General features: G+C 37.1%; 1 long non-coding RNA gene across 2 annotated transcripts in view; it reads right to left on the reverse strand.

The window, feature by feature from the left end:
- LOC117606971 (uncharacterized) overlaps positions 1-22,145 on the reverse strand; it is a 107,954-nt gene that overhangs the window by 40,886 nt on the left and 44,923 nt on the right. Inside the window, exons 3-4 of one of the 2 annotated variants that reach the window (XR_004582107.2) lie at positions 19,987-20,110; positions 6,865-7,035 (exon numbers count right to left, since the gene is read on the reverse strand). This is a non-coding gene — a long non-coding RNA (uncharacterized LOC117606971). Of the gene's footprint in view, positions 1-6,864; positions 7,052-19,986; positions 20,111-22,145 lie in introns of both variants that reach the window. The other variant, XR_004582108.2, reaches the window with a different exon arrangement.

Consider the following 22,145-nt stretch of genomic DNA (forward strand, 5'->3'; position numbering starts at 1 on the left):
CAACCGTGTCAAATGAGTGAGACCGAACCGTTGACAGGATTCGAATAGGCGTGTTCTCTGTTCGAACAGCTTCCATTGACTCCGTCTTATTTATAAACGTGTGTCTGGTCTCGTTGGTTGTGACATTAGGATGAAATATTACGTATCGTTCAGCGTGGGCGGTTCAACGCGAATTCATAGCAGAGGGTTACGGTCTTTTGACGTGTCCCATTTTCCTTTGACAGAAAGGACGTTCGATTCGTGGCCAAAGAAATTTCTACACCGAGTGAAAAAGATTTCTCGTTTCTTATGCGTTCCGTATTCAAATTCAGCGTGGGTGATAGTCATTCTTAGGTCTTAATTCAAGGCTCCTGAAGAATCGGATAAGTTAATTGGGTGAGGCTTAAATTGCTCCTTCAAATATGAATGCTTCGTTAAAATGAAGTATATGTTTTGATAATGACTTCTCACTGCGACGTATTGACTGATGATGTTTTTAAAAAGATCTCGATGGATTTGTCACATTAATTGAGTCCACAGGAGCTGGCTAATTGGAAGAAAAAAATATTAAAAATCTGTACCATGATATTGGAAATGATGAAAGAGGGCTTGATTAAAGAGAAATTGAATTTTATTAAAGCGACACGATGTTCACTGAAATTTCTTCGAAATTTCGCAAAGGAACACGCAGAGATGGTTGGACGGATACGAAAGAGGTAGAGAGATGCCGAAGAACGTCCGCGGAATTCCGCAGGTCTGGTAGAGAGCGCGATCAACGGGCGAGCCTCGAAAACGTCCGATCGCCTTTCAACAGAAAACACTTCCTTGTTCGCATCGTCCCGTTATCAATGGTCGAATCGTTGAAACCTGACGTTGATTTATCGATCTGACCTCGCGACGGCTTACATGGGGTCACGGAAATTGCGGTGGAAAGGTTCCTTCTTCGCGAGGGGTTCTCGATATTCGTGTGGTTCCGTGCTAAATCGACCGCGCCTATAGTATCCCCATTATACACACTCCTATGTACACTATTGACGGGCTTTATTTCAACGTCAATAAGAATTTTCAACGTCCAAACGGCTCGTTAACTTGACAAATTACTGGCCTTGCGATTAGTGGGAACGGAGATGATTTATCGTTGATTCCGAAAGCTTTCGGGTGACAACGGTGATTTCACGGCGATCAGATGAATAATAAAATAATAATTTCAAACAATAGTGGACTTGGACAGATAAAATTCTAAAATATTTAAGTTTCAAAATTCTACATACACTTTGAAGGTTCGAAAATTCTAAAATTCTAAAATTCCAATATTCTAACGTTCTAAGGCTTGTCTACAATATAAATCCATTAGCAGCAAGAGAAAAGTAAGATTGGACGTTGGTATACGCCCCTGGGTGTCTCCTCAACTGACCAGGACCTCCTTTTGCCGAGGTAACGAGAAGCGACTCTCTCGATCTTCCTTAAAGTAGGTCTCGGGAACGAAGGAAGCGCGACGAGGAGGGACTAGGACGAATGAGGACAACACGGGCAAAAAGGAGAAAAAGTAAAACGAGTAAAAATCATGGAAACGTATGTGAAGACTCTCCTGCGGGCTCTTGTTCTTCGAACCGTGACCAATAACTATTGCAATCGTCCTGGTATTAACGAGTTGCTTCACTTGGCACACAATCGATTCCTGGATGAAGGAAACACATTGTGTTTCTACACATTTTATGTTCTCTATAGACTCTGGTATGTGTACAATATTGACTAACAATAGATACATTTAGTATAACAAGACAATGTATCGATAGTATGTAACTTTTCTACGAATCTTTGGTTTACAATTTCTATATAATTCCTCTAATGAAAAAAACAATCATTCTCCAAGAAAGATTCATTTAAAAAAAGGGATAGATTTTCCACGATAATCGCGAGTCTGAATGAAAACAGAGTTCCGTAAGTAGCGGATAACGTGTCAAGCGGAACATTCTGCACAAATAAAAGGCGAATGAATGAAACATCGATGCGATTAACAGCGAATATCCCGTGGCTAAAGCTCTTAACGTGTTTTATCAGCGACAGGTGCGCGATTCACCCCGCGTGAAAGGTCGATTTTCGCGGTGAATGGGCGCGGTCTTGATATCTCCCGATAACGGTGTTTCCATCCAACATACGTTTAATTCTCAGCTGAGTGCGACAACGTTCGTGTCGATAAATCATATTCGTTGGACAGTTCCGTACCACGGAATCTAAACCGAGCCGCGATTAATTACAAAAGTGATATTTAACGCTGTTGGTGTCCGCTGCGGGTAAAATTGAAAAATCTAACGGGTAGCATTGATGAATTGAAATGTCTCTGCTACTACGAGATTGTTTTAGTATTTTTTAGATAATTCAGATTTATCATTTAACTTTCTACCTGTGGAATAATAATTTTTAAACTAGAATGGTTTGAAATTTTAACCCATTAAAATTTAAGATGGCCGCTTACAAAGTTCCCTTTCTAAGGAGGAGTTTCGTTCACCGCGAAGAGGTGCTGACACGCCACGATCTCTCCCGTTTCTCTATGTTAGAAAATAACATTTAACCGTTCAACGGTGCATAAACCTAAATCGTCCGAGTTATCTCGAAAATCTTGTGCGGCAACGCTTCTTATGTTTCTCCGTTGAACCGGAAGAGGAGGTTTGTCCGTTGTCTCGGCGTTCATTTATTCACCATCTCGATGCCCCTTTTGTGTTTGCTCAGCCACGCCTGAGAATCGGACGATTCGTAGCAACAACTAGATCTGCTTCTAATCCGTTCGATTCCATAAGCACATAGCACGCGATATTATTAGCCATATCATCCATTGGCGTCTCATCTTTCTTCCTTTTGTTTTATTTATCCCTCGGAATAGATAGAAACTCATAACTCATCTCTGTTACATATAGCCAACAAAAATGTCTAATTTTTGCACTAATGAAAAGTTCATAATTTTTTCAATGACAATTCATAATAATTAACATATAGCAATACTGTACAGAATTTTTAGTAATTTGTTGCAATTTTTTTTTTTTTTCAATCACTTAAATGTATTATATTTGAATTATAGATAAATGGTGTTGATTTTATATAAATCAATAGGCTGAAATAATATCTATTGACAAAATTCGCGACGCCAATGATGGAGTGACTCAACATTCTCTCCCGATTTCGATCGTTAATAGGAACCGCTTCACAATAAGAATAATAATAGTAATAAGAAGAATAACAAGGAGGGTAATGGAAGAGTAACCGAGCGAACGGTGTAACGACGACACAACGGTGTCCCATTGTGCGCCCTGTATCCCGATACCAGGCATGAACTGGCCCGAACAATCGGAAGAAACGCGAGGTGGATGGCGGCTACGGTGGTCACACTTTGCTGCCTCAGGATGTACCGAGCACCCAGTCACCGTGTACCTTTTTTTCCTTTTAGTTAGGTCGTCCAGGGTATTACGGTCACCGATCCGTTAATGTTCAATGGAAATATTTGTGAATAATAAGTAATGCGGTATTTCCATTTTTAAACGGTACTTATGCATGGATTATAGCCACCATAATGATTTCTATTCCTATTAACGTAGCATACTTGTAAGTGATGTGTACTGATAATACTAGACGATAGTCTCTATTTACTTGGATTCTACTTAAACATAACTAATGTGGTATTTTGATTTTTAAACGGTACCTATTAGTGAAGCAATATTTATGGATTATAGCCACTAATAATATATTCTATTCCTATTATGTACAGATATTTGTAACTGAAGTGATACGTACTGATAATATTTTTTTAGATAATGTGGTATCTCTATTTTTAAATGGTAATATTTATGGACTATCTAATAATATTAGCAGTATGTATTTCTAAGTGAAGTGATATGTAAGTACTTTCTTCAGAAGCTATTTATAAATATGAATGGTCTTCATGAATGGTGTATGAAATATTTCTCTTTTTAAATGGTATTTACTGATTACAGGCATTAATAACGTTTACTTTGCATAATAAACCTGGCAAACAGTTTTATTGTTTTGAATAAAAGAAGAAAATTATTGTAAACAGCAACAACCTTGGAAATATAAAAAGATATATGCAACAGAGGATGAAGAATACGAACGGAAAGAAAAAGAAACCACTTTTCCGACCCAATGCTCAGCTACATGCGCGTTTCTTCTTTCATTAAGATGCAATCACTGGCTACAGCGGAGCCGAGCAATGTTCTTTTAACCACCAGCCGGGCATTAGCACGATGGAAAGAAATCGTCTTCATTACGACGGCGAAACACTGTAGCGACTGGTAGGCTTTTTTTTATCAGACTCAACAAACGCGTAATTTCCATTGGTTATGCTCTCTAAACGCCATGTTTCAACGTTATGAGATACCATCATTTGAATCTCTGCTGCAGCACCGATTGATAATTGCCACCGATGAGAGAAGGTATTTCGAGGAATTATCAGAAATGATCGCTTCTGTCTACCAATTAATCGATATTGCTAATTATGACCTCAATTAGCAAACCTCAAATAGATTTTTTAATAAAAATGATCGAAAAGATGATCTAAATCCTAGGTACATATGCTTAATTAACACGTTAAAGGTTATGAAATCACGGTATTGTTTATGAAACAACCCATTGTCCAGTTTTCCTGATATCCGTTTCCTTCAGGATCCTGTTTCTCTGTAATTTGACCGTCTCGAAATCCATCCGTTCCGTTATTAAACCGTGTAGCGATTTCACAGTTCCGTAACCCATTTATCTTAGGGTCTAACCATTCCTTGATCCACGCGTTCCGTTATACCAACCAGTGTTCATGATTCGACAATTACAAGATCCAACTGTTTCGGTATACGATTCAATGATCCATTTGTTTCACGGTTTAATACGCCTACGCTTTTTAGACGTCCTCAAAGACACTGGATACAATAGTACATTTGTTTCGTCCTTCCAATGATTCAAGTTTCGATCTTTTTTCATACTTTCGGTTTATGTTATACTGAATGAATGCTTTAGAGTATGTTTCTTTTATAAAGGAATTATTATTAACCTTTGCAAATGTTATGGTGATTAAGAAATATGTGATTTTTTATGTAACTTTGCTCTACCATTTTATATAAAAGGAACTGTATTTATAAATTTTTTATTTTCAAAACTATCCATCAAATTGAGTTAATTTTTTTTTATTCTAATCTACAAAATTTAATCAATTGTAAAAATTCTGTTCTCATTGAAAATTATTAATAAATTCTGTTTTTTAGAAATATTTGAAAATCATAATTTTAGATAAAAGTGTTGATTAAATTGTAAATTCCTATCATAAAAGCAGTAAGATTTACTATCGGATCAATGCACCCACAGTTAGATCCATCAAAAGGCGTAGCAATACATCAATATTATAAAATGTAACACCCTGTATTTACCGGATGATTAATTTATTTTACAGTATCGCGACCCGATCATTCCACGAATCGTGATCCGTTTGCATGATCAATTCGATCCATGACCCAAGTGTCCCGTGGCTGCGGACCCCTCGTTTCTCGTCGTTTTGCTTCGACCTTAGGATCGTAATTCATTGGAGCGTCGAGTGTCCACTTCATCATCGCTTTCATCGCAATTAGACACCGGTATACTGCTGTACAAGATCCTCGAAGCGGATCAAAACGCCATTTAAGGATCATAGATCTCCTCGGGATCGGCACGCGTTCGGATTTCACTTCACAGTAAAATAAGGGCAAACTGGAGACATATCGACACGAACGACATCGTTGTCAATTCATTAAAATTTTTTTTTATTCTTCATTTAATTGCCAACTTTCAAATTTTAAATTCCGATCTTTCAATATGTTACCTACTCTACATTATTGAAATGATAGTAATACTAATTATTAAAATTGAGAATAGTTAATTTGCAAATAGCAAATTTCCAAGCATTGAATTTAAGTTGCTCAAAATAACCGTTAGATAATTCTTCTAACTTTCTGCGTACATTCCCTTCGTTTCTCTCCAGAAACGACCCCACCTTCCCAACAAACTAACTAAAAAGCATCATTAATCAGAGAAAATTGCAAGCAGTACCCGTTACTCTTCCACAATTTCTCAACAAAAGGACAGAAAACAGATTCTATAGATAGCATCGATATCGAAACTCGTGACCAATTATATTTGCAGGACACAATGAAACCGACATAGAACTCAATTCTTTTCGTTAAACAAAACGTTCATCAAACATTATAGTATTAAAATTGCTTTTGAAGACTGAACAAAATCGCTGCCGATCACCAGTCTTTTGACGAAATTGTTATTATTAGGAGATAGTGATCTAGCAAAAAACTATGATCGCGTTCTCTTGGACTTTCTAGGCTAACGATGCCTCCTCGGGGAAGAATGTTCGAAGAGAAATCGATGCATCGCGACGAAGATGAGCTCCTATATATCTCTATAATTAGTGGTCTGTTACAGGTGAACGTGTTAACGAGCTGATCGATGACACCAAACCTGAGTCTACTTAGATCATTAGATAGATCTAAAGATCTAAATGTTTAAAAGGAAGAAAAATGGTTGAGATAACGTTTCGACGTTTAGAAACTATTTATGTAATAAAAGGAATTTATAGACTTCAACATTAGAAAATATAAAATCAAATCTTTTAATTCCAGACGTTAAGTTCAGGAGGCAAAATAATTTTTGTCTAATTAAATAAATAAAAAATTTAACAGCTTACAATTAAAGCAATTGCCTATTTTTGATCCCTTCTTTCATAAATCAAAACAAAGATTAGACTCACAAAAGTAACACCTCCCTGTTCTAATCCTCTCGTGATTAAATTAAAATAATCAATTCAGTCGCATCCAGCACCATGTAAAGTAATAATTTACTTACCCAACACCACAGGGTACGGGGTCCGATGGTTGTCCCACGAACCTCGATGGGATATGGCCGTGGGATTCGTCGAAGCGTGTTTCCTGTCCGTTCCTCGGGTCGAGCAATTTAGCCGGATCGAAAAAGAGGAGCAGGTGAAATTCGGCTGTTGACCGACGTCCAACCAACGAGCTGTAAACACACGGACCTGTTGATGATAAAGAAATTAGCAGGACCGATGATTTATGACTTTTGATGAGATCCTTAAAAGCACCGGGATATCGGAGAGAAAATTGATTTATTTGTTGTTATGATTGATATTTCTTTTTCTCGCCTTTTTTGCGTGAAAGGGAGATGTGACGTGTGGGATTAAAAGTAAACATTGTCAAGATGGTAAAATGATAATGCTTGTTTTTAAAAGGAAATTCAATTTCATGATTTTTTGCAATTCAGGCTACAAAAAAGTCTCATGTATTTTTAGTCACACAAAAAATAATTAAACTGATTTGATGAATAAGATTTATATTAAACAGAATAAAATTAGGTTTTAGAATTTTTCATATTTTATTTAATGTTCCCTGAATTCCAAAAACCATCATTGCAAGGGTTAATGAGTTTCATTCGCGAGCAATATAAGAATCATTAAGCAAGGTAATTATAATTAACATCATTTTTTGATTACTCGTAAAATTATGTACTACTTGGGATGTATCCAAATGAAGAAAGCCAAATTTCCTTCGGATTAAACGTGTACTTTGGTGGCTCGTAAAATCTGCGGTATCATTACGTAAACAATTTTCGCAGAAGTCGAAATTTAACTCTCCACTTATCCCAGCGTGTCGTACAATTCTCAGGATATTTCCTGAGAAAATTTGACCACGAAATTTGATTCTCGGAATTGTTGCAGCAGACAAAAATAATTACTATAATAGGAGTAAGCTACAAAAGTAATATTTTTCTAAAGAAATATAAAAAGAAAATTTGTAAAGAATATAATTAAATAAGCTGATAATGTTTAAATATACAAATATAAAAGGTGAAGAACAGAATTTAATAACTTCCTATTATGTAGGTATTTTGTGTCTATCAATTCATTAGCATTGCTGCATTATTCGATTTGTAAATGAACTTCGTTTGTGTGTTGACTCGAGGAAGGCTCGAGACCGAATGAATGTACGATCGAGCCTTAGCACGTTTGTTGATAATTCGAGTGTGTTTATCTCAAGGGATAATCCTTTTCTCGAGCAGGATGCTAACTCTGCCAGTTTCGTCGGTAGCCTAACGGCTCTGAATCAAAAATACGAAATGCCTTTTGTACCATTCAGTCTTCTTGCAACTAAGAAACAATAGAAGTGCATCAACCAGGCATTGAAATCTCTTTCCCTATCTCTCTACAGACTTCCTCTATTTCAAAGGCGTTAATTGCTTCAACGTGGACATCACTTTACTATCAATAGAAAACTGATTACAGATTTCCATTTCTACTTTTCAAGTGAAACTAAAGGCTACGCTGAATCGTATAATACTATAATCTCGTTGTCATTGCTAAACGATCCGCATTCAAATGTCAATCAATCTTTCAATAATCTAGATATCGTTTCGTCGATGCTCGATTACTTAAATACAGGAAAGTAAAGAAAGTTCTTTAAGGTGAAAATTGAAATTGGTGGTGAAATGTTGTGAATTGAGTAAAAAATTTCTATTATAAAATGAATAAAAAATATTCAACGACTTAGAAATGCTTCGTCTTTAAATGGTTAAGAAATACTTGAAGTATTCAAAAATTTCATTACTTCCCATGAAATTTACACATTCTTCATTATTGTGTGAATAAAATCCATTGAATGAAATTCATCATGCTTGTATCTGAGCGGTGCAGTGTCACGGTTCATTGCCTATCTCGTTATCACCTCGTTTCACATCATTTGACACGCGCTCTTCCTCTTGTTTCACGCGAAACATGGGAGATTCCAGCGCGATATCGTGCAGAAAATGGGCTAAGAGAGTGTAGCGTTCGTAATTGGTGGCGGCGTGATGGTAAACGATTTATCGATAACCATGGTCCCACCCGTGGTCCACGAACAAAGCAATAATATATCAGGATAGCCCGTTACATGCGCATCGTGTACCGTTATCAAGGACAATTGCGTGGCGCGATAGATCGATGCTCCTTATATCCAGTATACAGGGTGAACCATATTATTCCTCCCCGTATTAATTAAGTCCCATACCTATTTGTAGAAAATTATGAAAACCCCCTGATAATAATTTGTTCCTCTCGATAATTTTCGAAGAAATATAAAATCGAGGAGACATACTATCATCCTTTTCTCTAATGAAAAATGCTCAAATTATCATATCAGGTGTGTTTGAATGTCTCAGGTGTATCTTAAAGAGTAAAATTTTTTTTCCATTTGGAAAATTAATAAATAATACGTAGATTGTTTCGGATAATTCACCCTGTATACATGGATATCTGAAATGAAACGATCGGTTTCGAGGGAAGATCTCGGTCTCGGTGACCTTTCGATGCGCGCGTTCGCTACAACAGGCATGTAATTTTCTCGCGGGCTCGTTTTGTTGCTAATTCAACGGTTAGCGGCTCGAGATTAGTCGGCGATCGTGGCTGTTACACGGGGAAGAACCACATAGGATGAGATCTCCCGAGTCATGGTAGCGCAATAGGATTTTTCACTGCACAACCGGTGCTATTTAATTGCTAGGAACAGCAGTTCTTTCTTTTTTTTATTTTTTCATCGCCCCGGGCGAAATCAAACGGCATTACTATCAGCTAATAAACTGTTCGTCATTACATTAGAAATACATACGATTTTATCTATGTGACTTCATCAAAAGTCGTTTACGTTCAATTATCGTAAATATGGAATTATGATGTTATAATAACTGGGATATTCTTTTACTAAAATTATTTTTTTAAATACTTGAAAAGAAGTGTGATCCTTTGAATAAAAAATTAATTGATAAAATTATTTAGTTTTGATTACGTAATTTTCATTAGAATAAGAATATTCTTTTTTTTCATAGAGAAATTTACCGTTTTACCATCTAATCAAAAGGTGTTTTGAATATGAGTTTGTATAAGGAATACTATTACATGATTAATATCTACTTTCCCTGAGTTAATAATCCACAAGATGAAAGTTTGATGTCGTCGTAATTTCGTTCGGAAGATAGATTTCTTCAAATTACGTAAAACTTATGATACACTGATCGAAGTCTGTACATTGCATTTGCATATTAGCCTTCTGAATACCTAATGGTGTATAAACACTATAACAAATGTTACTGCAGCAATTAACACTTCTTCCCTCGTTAATTTTATTAATCAAAGAATTTTCACGAATCTCCAGAGAAGTACCTACAGAAGTCTCATAAGACACTAATGAAAATAAAAAATAAATGGAAGAAGGATTTTTACCGGTTTCGATATCAACAAGAGCACGCACGAGTTCCGTTCCTTCCGGATAACCGGATAATTAACGTTCTCATTTATCCGACGGTCTTCCCAGCATCCTCGTTATCGTGGCTTAAAAAGCCATTAAATCAGGCTGAGACGAAAAATGCGCGTTCGTTATGAAGGCAGAAATAAGTTTTCAGAGCGTAAATAAGTATGTTCAATCAAAGAGACATTAGAACGGTACCGAAGCGTAGCTTAACGCTTTGAATGTCGCCAGAATCCACTGTGACAGGTGTAAGAAATTTTATCTTCTATACACCTTTGTAACTTTGAGACAGTATTTCAAACATTCAACAGTTCTGAAGATATTTTAAAATGAAATATTTGATTTTTTTTCAACACTGTGCTCTAAGATGACTTCATGTAGAGCGTGTTTATAAAAATATTCAAAGGAAAGTGTATCCTTTCATACTTTGACAAATAACAAAATAATTAATTTTATAATTTTCGACCACTCACATGCATTATACCGACCACTTTTGGTTTCCTCGAAGAATATGATTAATTCTTTCCTCGAATTCAATATTGGGACACAGATTGATCGTTGCAATTTAAATGCAATAATGCGCATCAGGCTTTCGTCATCAATCTTAAGTTATGTAAGAATGAGTTTAAAATTGAACAGTTTTCATTGAATAGTACACCGCGGTTCAGAAATCATCTCCTTTTGGTCCTCGTTTCAAGTTACGCCCCGCCCTCTGTATCCGTTCCAAGGCTCGTACGAGCTGAGGCCGACCTTTTGACGCAACAGCTCTAGCTCGAAGGCACAAAAATATTAATGCAGGCATTAGAAAGTTTCGTGCTCGCGAGATCCTCGCCGTCTGACGGTGCACATGCACATGCACGCGCTGCACTATGCATCGGCTGCAGTTGCATTCTGGAAATCGGTTTTGAACATTCTTCTACAAATATTTCTTCTTTTCTTTGTCCTTACAAGTACTATGAATAAAGACAGAGAATGCTCTATGAAAGTCAAATTTTCATATTTAACTTTTTATGATATTCTATCTGATATTAATTATACTTCAAAAATTAATGTTATAATTTTGTAATTTTTCTACGCTCTGAATAAAATAATTATCTATAAAAAAATCTCATACTTTAGGCCTTCCCTATTCAATTTCCAAGTGTATCTAAGATTTTCTATTGATAAAACCTCTTTCAGCACCACAATTCTTGTCTACTCTAATCGTTCAAACATATCTGTACAAAATTGCGTTATCAGAACAGATAATAATCAACGGTAGGCAGTAATTAATGCTCGAACATAACCAACAGTAATCTTTATTAATGAGAATAAGCAATCTGTAGCTCTCTTCATGCCAACTGTTCTTCGGTGATTCAACGATTCAGGAAGTTGGAAATTCTAGGTGCGATACGCGGCTATAACAGTCTCTCTCGATTATCACGTCTATTCGATATCGGTTCGTGGATCCTTCTCTGTTCGACGATATTTCGTTCTGAACCGCGTGTTCCGTTATACACTGGTATTCCTGGAATTATGGCTGTATCTTCACGTGGCCGTCTCGAAATTGCGGGGTATCGATCAAAAGCAAGCGGATATCTAATAGCGCGAATGCACGTTTTCTTCGCTTCGAGATCGCGTTCGCCACTTTCAGCCCCGTTTTCGCGAGAACCTCAAGAATATACGGTATTCCTAGTGATATCTTCCTGACTGGTACAGCTGAACATTATTAAGATAATTTCCCGATGAAATCGTAAATCAACCCTTCACGTTCAGTTCAAACCATTTATGCGCAAGTAAGAGGTAGGTACACTTTCAAATAATAATCGAATCTTGACCAAAGTACATCTGAATATCGATCAGACGCTTAAGTGCTGAAGAAGTAAACTCCTATACCATTTGACCCTATTAATAGAGGAAATTTTTAACCAGAAAATCCGTATAGATTAATGTTCACCCATTAAACGGCCTCGTGACTCCCTCGTCGAACAGCGCGATTATTTATCGACGTAAATAGCCTTCTTCGCGTCCAACGCGCCAGCTAATACACACCTGGTCGACGTAATATATTCATTCGCGGCTGTTAGGGACGGTCACTCCCCGGCTGGCGAGAGAATCCGCGACTTTTTCGCCGCACGCCGAGAGGTGCCGTTTTATCATCCTCCTCTCGGCGAAACGGGGCTCAGGCGAGTGGAAAACCAGCTTGGCTCGTGCGTGATATCGGTGAGCGATCAACAACCATTCGCTAGGTTATTGTGCGAGCAAGGTTTCACGCGCCCACGCTTGAACAGGGTGGTCGAGACACCGGAATACAGGGTGACTTTCAGCTTCGGGTTTTAGTGTCGTTAACTGATTTACGAGCCTTGCCTATCGGTTACCTTCAACGTTAGATGGTTTAAGCGTGATCGCGTGATTGGAGACGGGGATTAGAGACGTATGGCTTCAGGAAGCATTTCTGAAGGTAGAGAATTAGAGCAGAAGAAGTTTTAACCCTTCGTTGCATGATCTTTTTTTTTTTTTTTTTTTTAATTTGGAAATAAAATATTTTTAGAATTTTTAGAATTTAGAAATCCCTTGCGGTTAACTGGTTAATGAATTTTCTGCTTAAATCTTTTATAATTAATACCTTTAGGAAAGTTCCTTATTAATTGTCCTTTTAATCGCGCCATCAAGCACACTGTTGCAACTTTCCCACGGCATTTCCCTCCGATTTTAAGTAGCCAATGGCGCACCCAGTCAACAGCACGGTGATTAAGTTCCTCGTCGAGCCGAGCAAGGACTAATCGCGTGTTTTCCAACATTTCCAATAAACCCGATTGTAGGACAACGCACGCTACCCGGAACGATTTTTCCTCTCCCTTTTGCGACCTCTACTCGCTAAGCGAGAGGGTACCATATCATATAGGCAGGCTATTCAACGGCAATTCGCGTTAACCAGGATAATAAATATATTAACCTGGACGAGTTGCATTCACAGAGATATCGGTATCTTCAGGAAGGCACCTTCTACGGATGAATACGTTTAACCAGTCCTTCCTCCACTTACACGTATGTTATATTCCGTCTCTCGAACGGATTCGCTCAGCTGAATATTCATGAGGACGAGCCAGCTTCGATCCGCTTGATCTTACCAGAGTTTTACTTTGCCTGATTTTTTGACGTCTGCTTGCCTCGGGTAAACGTCACTTCAGAAGAGAGTAGACGTTTTATAAAGGGCTGTCATGTTGCTGATGGTATTTCTTGAGTGAAAAGTAAGTGAAAAATCTGGGCCTCGGTTAAATATTTGGGTCACAATCGTGCTGATATTGATAAAATAATATTGCTGGCGTTTTTATTAAGTCTTGAGCTTTAAATTGACGTATCATAAGTGGTACTTTGAAAAACTTTTATGTCATCAAAATATGTCTGACTTAATTGAAAGTAGTTCAGAAATTCTCGAATCAATCTCATCCTGTATCACTTTAATTCTTGAAGCAGAAGCGCGACGAACCGCGACGAAACATGTATATCCATTGAAAACCGAAAACAAGCTTTACTTTAAATCCCTGCCGATCGAACCAATTACATTCCACGTATTCGTGGCTCGAGATTTCTCTCGATAATCACATCCGACGAGATCCCTTCTTGATCTCGGCCGCAGATTTAATCAAGTGCGGACGTCTCCGACGGGACTGTGTCGCTGAAAAATAACAAAACTGCGAACTTTCTTACGGGCTCATTACACACGTCAATTTAAGCCTGGACGCTGACCCCGGGATCGCAACTTTCGTTTCACTGCTCGGTAAAACGTACCAACTATTCGAGTTTCACGAGCGAGATTCTGCGTGTGCTCGACACTCTTATTTATCAATTTTATTAACCCCCTTAAAACTTACGTTCTACGGATACTCTACTTTCAACGAAGTACGGAAATCAAAAGTGGAAAATGGAACGGTTGCATAAATAAAATTCAAGAAACATTACTGAAAGTGTTCAGTGGATCGCATACATATAAAATCAGAAAAAAATATCAATTATTTAAATTTATGCCAAACATTGATATGTATCAAAGCCATTGAAACTGACAATATTGATCCTGTTCTGCATAATCGCGAAACATTTATCAGACCCCTATATTAATATAACATTATCTCCTTAATTTTTGCTCGTAAAACACGCTGGCGTACCGTGTAACAGCCAAAAATGATCAAACACCATAACCATAAATTCAACGTTAATACCCTTAACGTTAACTTCTGAAAAAAAAAAAAAAAAAAAAAAAAAAAAAAAAAATGAGCGGAAGGTAAAATCTTCTCTCGGCCAACGCAAAACCTTCGTCATCTACATCTCTGTCACGATTTTACGGTCAACGTCGAAACACACAGTGCATCGAACGCAGGATTTCCACCACCACCACTTCGTCTTCATGGTGGAAGTTGTTCGCCAACGTTCTCTTCCGTGTCGTCTCCGGACAGCATTTATTTACGAGGATCCACACGGTCGGACCACGCTTTGAAATCAACGGATAAGCGGCGTCCTCTTCACGCAACACCACCACCGTTTTTGCAATGTCTTTTGAAAACCCCGATGAAAGCACCGATCTGTCCGCATCGAGGGGCCGCAAACCGTTACACGGCACGGTTGCAAGCGTGTCTCTGAAGCAGACAATCGCGTTGCGACACCAGGCTTTTGTTTCTTTCGGGGAACATCCAACGGAAGTCGAAAGACTGAGATTTTTCTCAAAATTCTACATATATTTTATCCGAGAATTTTGTATTTTCTCTCGCAGAAATAATATTTCTTCAAATTTTTATTAGAATTTTCATTGCCACCCATGTTGGGGTGGGTCCTTGAATTTCCATAGAAATCCGTCACCCATATTAGTACAAATTATGGATAATAAGAATAAGAAGATATCGTGAAGATAATCAAAGATTTGTTAAAAATAAACATCTTAAGTCAACCTGACAATATGGATGATGATTAAATTCCAATCCTTGTAATTACACGATTTAAAGTAGATTAAGTTTGCATTAGAAATCTATCATCGCGATGCTACTAATAATCTAGATCAAACTATGATTTTGTAAAAGTTTGTAAATTAGATGAATGATAAAATAGCCATGATAGTTGATGCACTTTCTTTAAATCTTGAACTTGGTATTACCGAGGAAAAGATGTCAGTTATAAAATGAGAGTGTCTGATATGATTTACTCGTTCGGTTACATTTACATCCGGAATGATCGCAACAGAATGATATCACGTGCGATTCGCATCGATTACCTTGGTAAACTGGACTTCTTTAAACGTCAAATAAATTGAAGACACGCGATGCAACCAAAGACGAATGTTCTAAGACACGCGATAGTTAGCAATAAATGTAAGAAATTATTTATATCGTATTATAGTGACGTTAGAAAAATTTATGAAATGGAATAAAATAGAATTAACAAAGGAGATTGATTACAGAGTGTCTGATACTGATGTTCATCAAATTTTATGAGTTTATTAAGCCTTTTGATTTTAAGCTTCGATAACACTTTATGGGACATTAATGGCTGTCTTTTCTTTGGATCTTAGAGCACTTGCTCGTAAATCTGAATAAAAATTATAGCTTAGTGGAGACTTTGAAGACTTAAGTCTTAATGAAATAAGTTATAAATATTTTCCAAATATATAAATAACAATTTCCATATATTCTTTATGCAAGTAATTATAATTTTTGTAACAAAGAACCCATAACTCATGGAATTATTAAATTTCTAAGCAGAAGTCGAATCATTCGAACACTTTCCAGTTTATGCAAATGGATTAGAGTCTTCGGGAAAAGAAAAACACCATAACTCACTACATTAATAATACCTCTTGTTGGGTAAATACGTATCCTAAGCAAAATTCAAATGGTCCAAACACTTTTCCACGATTTTCAACGTTTTATTTATCGCTCCGAGTTCTTGTAAATCATTCATCGATTTTCACAAGCATGGTCAGCTAAGGTTTCACGAGCCTAACCTGCATTATCGTAAATTTTACGCTCTGCCACATTGCTTCGTCATAAGTGGCACAAGCACGACTCTGTCGACTGCAGTAATCATCAATCTGCACATTCTCAAAACGTGTTTGCACAAAGTAGAAAAAGAGCCGTGAAGAGAAACGAAAGAGAGGAGGATATTCCATTTGGCTTGTCAATTCGTACGTCTACCACGAAACAGGCACACTGCAATTACGTTTTCTTCTGAATCTGCTCTGAGGAAGGATCTTCTGTCTATCGCGAATATCTGTACTCTTGCTAAACAAAGACTTAATAGTCGGCAATTTCTACGTTCTCAATAGCTGTCCGAACGAATTAGCATGAAATGTTGCTTCTTCTGTCAGCTTTGGTTCAATACGCTTGGCAATTTTGCCCTTTTTCTTGTGCTTCTTAATAATTGTGATTACTCTTGTCTTATTACCATGATTAAATTGACGCGTTACCGAGACCAAGACGGAGAAAGTTATTGGCAAATTTCTTGACACTTGGGTCACCGATGGCCCACGGCGTTGTTTCAAGGCACATTCACATTTACATTGAATATATTATATCTTCTCATATTTTCTTTATTTTCAATATTCCGTTAAGGATTGTTTAAGAAGAAAAATTAAAAAATTTAATTCCTATATTTATTCCTATAATTCTTATTTGCAACACTTAAAATTCAACGGTATACGTATTTGTTTAATTTTCTTTTTAAATAATTGAACACTAGAAGATCAATAGATAATCTGCAAAGTCTTAAAGGAAGTTAATTCGGTCATGAGAAGATTAAAGTCTACGAGCTGCCACGTGGATAACACTGTTGGCGACCGAATCATTCTAATTAGTCCGAGCAAAGATCAGAAACATGAAGATTACTGATAATCCTGGCACTTCGCCTAAAGGAAACATATATTCGTGTCGCAGATTAGGTTTCCCCGTAACAGGTGGATCGATAAGTGATAGCAACCTGCTCGCGAGCTTAATAATGCTAATTGAAATTGACAAGTCAATTCACTTAAACGAGAACACGATGATCGACCGTCGTTACTACCTCTATTTAACGCGTTGACTGTTACGAGGGTCGCTAGTAATTGAAGAGTGCAGAAAAGAAAAGAAGAAATTCAAATTATGTTGATAGCAGAAGTACTATGTTAACATGTTGATTGCCAGTTACTAGATATCCTGCACGTGATGATATAAATAAGAAAACTAAAAATAAAACGAGAAAGAAGTTTCAAAATAAATTTAAATTCTGAATCACATATGAGTGTTAATTTTTGACTCGTCGAAATTATCACACACCTGACCATTTTCTATCATCTTCCTTTTTTTTATATTGAAAAGCAATCACCCATTTCGCGCCTCTCTATAAGCAGCAAACGATTCGTTCGTTCTGCAACGAAAGGTTAATGCAATGCCAGTAATAAACTCGTGAGCATGCACGTCGAAGGAATACCATATCGATCAGCCACTATGAGTTTCTTCATGGGGGTCGAAAAATACCAGGTCGAACATCTTATCGTTAATTGCCGCCTTAGAAAGTATACCATCGAATCCCAGCCGGGTATCGGGTTCTAAAAGTACGAAGAGAAATCTTGGAGGCCCGCAAAAATCCGTCGGAAGCTAAATGAGTCGCTGAAAAATTTCGCGGATCGACGTTAATTTATGCTACCGTTTCGCGATGGAACTTATTCACCATTCGAAAGACTGGTTTCTAGAAGGAAATTATTGTGTTTTTACATCGTTTATGCCTTCCAGGTATTTGCAACATTCGTTTAGAATGGATTGAATTTTTAGAATCAATTAGAACTACTTTGAATATTTTTTTGAATTATGAAAAATAAATGGTATGCTTGTTTGAAATATTTGTGATATTATAAATAAAATTATTTTAAAATATTTAAAATATTTTTCTGGAATATTTGAAACATTCACAGTGCTTAAAATATTTATAATACTTTAGAATAATTAAAATAATTTGCAGGCACTCTGAGTATAATTTATAAACTTTGGATTGATATTTTCAACAGGCATTCCATCGAAATATTCCGCTCACTACAAGAATTGATCGAGATATTCAAACAATACAAGTTCTTTAACGCTGCCAACAAGCCGCTGTCGAGTTTATATTCATAAGAAGACAAATCTATTCGCTCGAGATGACCTCCATTTTAATGCCGTAGAGGCACTAAATAGTATCCGATGAACATACCGATAATCTCTTTGATTGACAGTGAAATTGCTTGTGTTTTACAGGGAAATGTCGAGCTACCTCAACGAGCTAAATGGAAGTCGATAACGTCATTTAAAATGGATCTTTATAAAAACTGATAAACTATTTATATCGAAGCTATTTATAGCTTCTTTCAAAGGAAGTCTTGCATTAAAAAAGACAATTCTTAAATTTAATTTTCTTTTTACCCATTTCTTTTCATTAGAAAAATAATATAGGTATTCTTGTTACTATGAAATTTTCCAAAATAAATAACTGACGTTGGAAAATAAAATTAATCATAAAACTTGTTCGAGTTGGAATATAAAACACCGTTAGAGTTCACGATTCGCTTCATAACTCAAGGTGCCACTTTCCAGCAGACAAGATTACAAAATAACAGGAACAAAAACGAAATCAGAAGTTGAAACAAGTAGCAAACGCGAACCGCTCTCGTTTCCGTCTACTCATCTTCCAGGCTTACAATTTCAATTCCACAGGCGTATCCCTATCAAACACCTCATCGAAATTGCAATTTTCCAAATGGATAGAAACCAACGGTTCGCGGCTTTTCCAGCGTCAAGAAACCGGACTCATTCATTACACGGATGTTAAGCATATTTTTGCAATTTCTAACGCCTACTTCTATCGACGAGTGTCTTGATCGAGCAACTTTGTAGAACAACGAAGACCCATGAACGGATCGTCATAGGCTGACAAAGATGGGCTCTTAAAGATAGAGATTACAGCGTGAAAAACAGAGAAAGAGAGAGCGTAACAAGGTGGAAAACAGGTGTAGTTAAAACCGAAAGAAAAAGGAATATCGAAGAACGTCTTAGTGTAGATGAAAAAGAGAAAATAGGGATATAGAACAGGGAAAATGTGATCGCAGAGGGAAAGAGTAACTTTCTACATTAATAAGAACGGATTGATTTCAACTGAAACTGGCACGACAAAGACAGAAGGGCACCGAAGAAACTAATGAAATTGGACATCAGAAAGAAGATAAGAGCTGCAAAACTTATATAAACAAATAAGTAAGATAAGTTCCAGTTTAGCATAAATTAAGAGACAAAGCAGTAGAAAACAAAAATAAATATCATCACTCTGTGCGGTGGTGAAGATGAAAAGAGAAATATCGAAAATAGAATGGCAAGAGCAGAATAGATAACTAATTAAATGCATAGATAAAAGTAATTAACAACTTTGTATAAGAAGTAGAATAATCTGATGTAAAGTATCCGAATCACCAAGAACAAAGACAAATAGTACAGAGATTGCAACAAAATGGGCGGCTCGAATGAAAATTAATTGAAAAAGGAAGTAGTAAATTGGTAAAGAAAGACACGGAGAGATATAATGAAGAAAATGAAGATTGCAAAGGGAAAGACGTAGAGACTTTGTAGAGCGAACATATTATGATACCCTGTGGCGTTTGCATGATCACGCTAGTGAGACGTTAACCACGGACGTATCTATAGCAAATCGGTACCTGATTCTCGCCATTCTCTGTGCTCATCGAATCCACCGGGCATCGATGCATCTCACCGTCGTCCAACTTTCTTCCGTCATCCATCTTCCGTGACCCCGCGCGATCCTCCAGTCGACGAATTTTCCTGGAATGAGTAATTAACCATTAATCGCTGGAAAAGTAATTTTCGCCGGGTAAACGGGGTTCGTGGTATATAGAAGTTAATTAGAGGATCCGACCTATGGAAGGCGATCAACTTTTCGCGTGTGTGTGTGAGATGAAGTAGCCAGGCTTTGGGATGATGTCTGAGAAGGTTGCGTGAGGTACATAGAGATTTATCAATGGTAGGTTATCTGTTGGTTTTAAATTAATGGGATTGATGGTGGCCGATTTCTCTGCAACTGTTATTTAGCTAAGTAGCGGTTAAACAACCGTGATTGATAAATTATATACTTATTTAGGGTTTATTTTAAAATTACCCTGAGAAATAGGTTTGCGTCTTAGAACTTTAAAACCTTGGAATTCCGAAAATTTGAAAGACTACAATATTAGGCCCACCCTCGCTCCTACTTGTTTATTAGAAAATCGTCATTAAGCATTATCGTTGGGTGCGAACAAATGAAAGTCTCCACACATAAAGGTGAAAGTCATTAACTGGATCCAAACATAGTATCGTTGTGAACAAGTGGATTCAAAGTGTACAAGCTCTTCAGACTTGTCGTCCGTCATTCTTCGAGTAGAATGCAATTCGCGGCACGAACGTACTTACATACACCTCTGTACCTGTTCTCCATCCAGTCGTCTAAACACGGACCGAGGTATTATTCAACCCGGACGGACTTTATTTCAACTTCAATTTCGTCCCGCGTATGTTTCGTGTACGCTCGCGATTCACGTGAAAGCGTTGCAGGACAGCTGAATGAATCTGCTTGTCATTCGGCGTCTTTGTAATAAATCTTGCTTTCATAATTGCCAAGCTTTGACACGTTCCACGGATCTAGCAAGAGCATATTTATTGCTATGGACACCAGGGAATCCTTTTATTTTCTTCTCTTTTTTCCACTAGATAACAGCGATCCTTTAGGATTACCGATCAAGTAGCCGGCAAGAAAAATGATATTAACGGTCGATTACCAAAAATGGTAGTGAAACGTTGTTTGGACCAATGAATTTCATTCGAAGACCTTTCAAAAGCGTTTAATTAAAGAATCTCTTTGGTTAATTGAAAATAGTTAATTCGAGACATCTGTGTGCGTGATTTTTATTGGAATGGAACGACAAAGGTTCTCTTATTTCTTTTTTTTTTTTTTTTTTTTTTTTTTTTTTTTATTATTATATCCATTTGTAAGATGGCTTTGTGTTTTGATATTTCTATACTTTAAACTTCCTTAATTAGTACCTTAATAGACGTAATTAAAATTATCTATAAGGAACCATACTATCACTCTTTCTTTCCAATCAGTATCAATAATACCCCATTAACTCAGCTACCATCAGCACACACCCATGTTAAGATAAATTCCTAATGGAGCCATGAAAGGGCAAACAGGAAGGCTGCTTTTCATCGCGTCTATGAGGATCTCCTGAATCCTCTAATTCAGTCGGTACTCGGGGACAGGATCTCGCGGATTCTCTCTGCTATCAATTACGCAGTAGGTCGACGTGCAGCTAACATTCATTACAGGCAGAAAGGGTTTGCGCAACGCACGTGTCGCTCGATTTATGGACCGAGTCGGAGCATCGAGTCTCGGCGGGGACAGAATTATCGCGACGAACCATCTCGCCTGTCCTCGCTACGAGAAAACCTCGCGATCCACCATACACTCCCGTTCATAAATGATGGAACGCTAATTATTTTATAACAAAATTCCTATCAGGATGGAGTAGATGCTTTTATCATAATTAGCGTTGCAGGGGAAGGAGAAATTACCTTCTGCTTCAGATAAAATATTATTTTATATTTAAAATTTATTATGGGGTAGTTTCTCTTCGTTTCCTTTCGATTTAAAAAAAATCTAAAATAAGTACACTAGGGTGCAACATAGGTTTTTTAAATTAAGAGGGAGGAACTCTCTCACCATTTGATTTTAATTTTGGGAGAAGCCAAGAAAAATCCAACGCAAACTCTCCCACCCCTTCATATCAAATTAAATAAATTCCAATTTAACGAAGCCAAAGTC

Source organism: Osmia lignaria, chromosome 2 (genome assembly GCF_051020975.1).
Source record: "Osmia lignaria lignaria isolate PbOS001 chromosome 2, iyOsmLign1, whole genome shotgun sequence".
In the NCBI taxonomy this organism is placed as follows: Eukaryota; Metazoa; Arthropoda; class Insecta; order Hymenoptera; family Megachilidae; genus Osmia; species Osmia lignaria.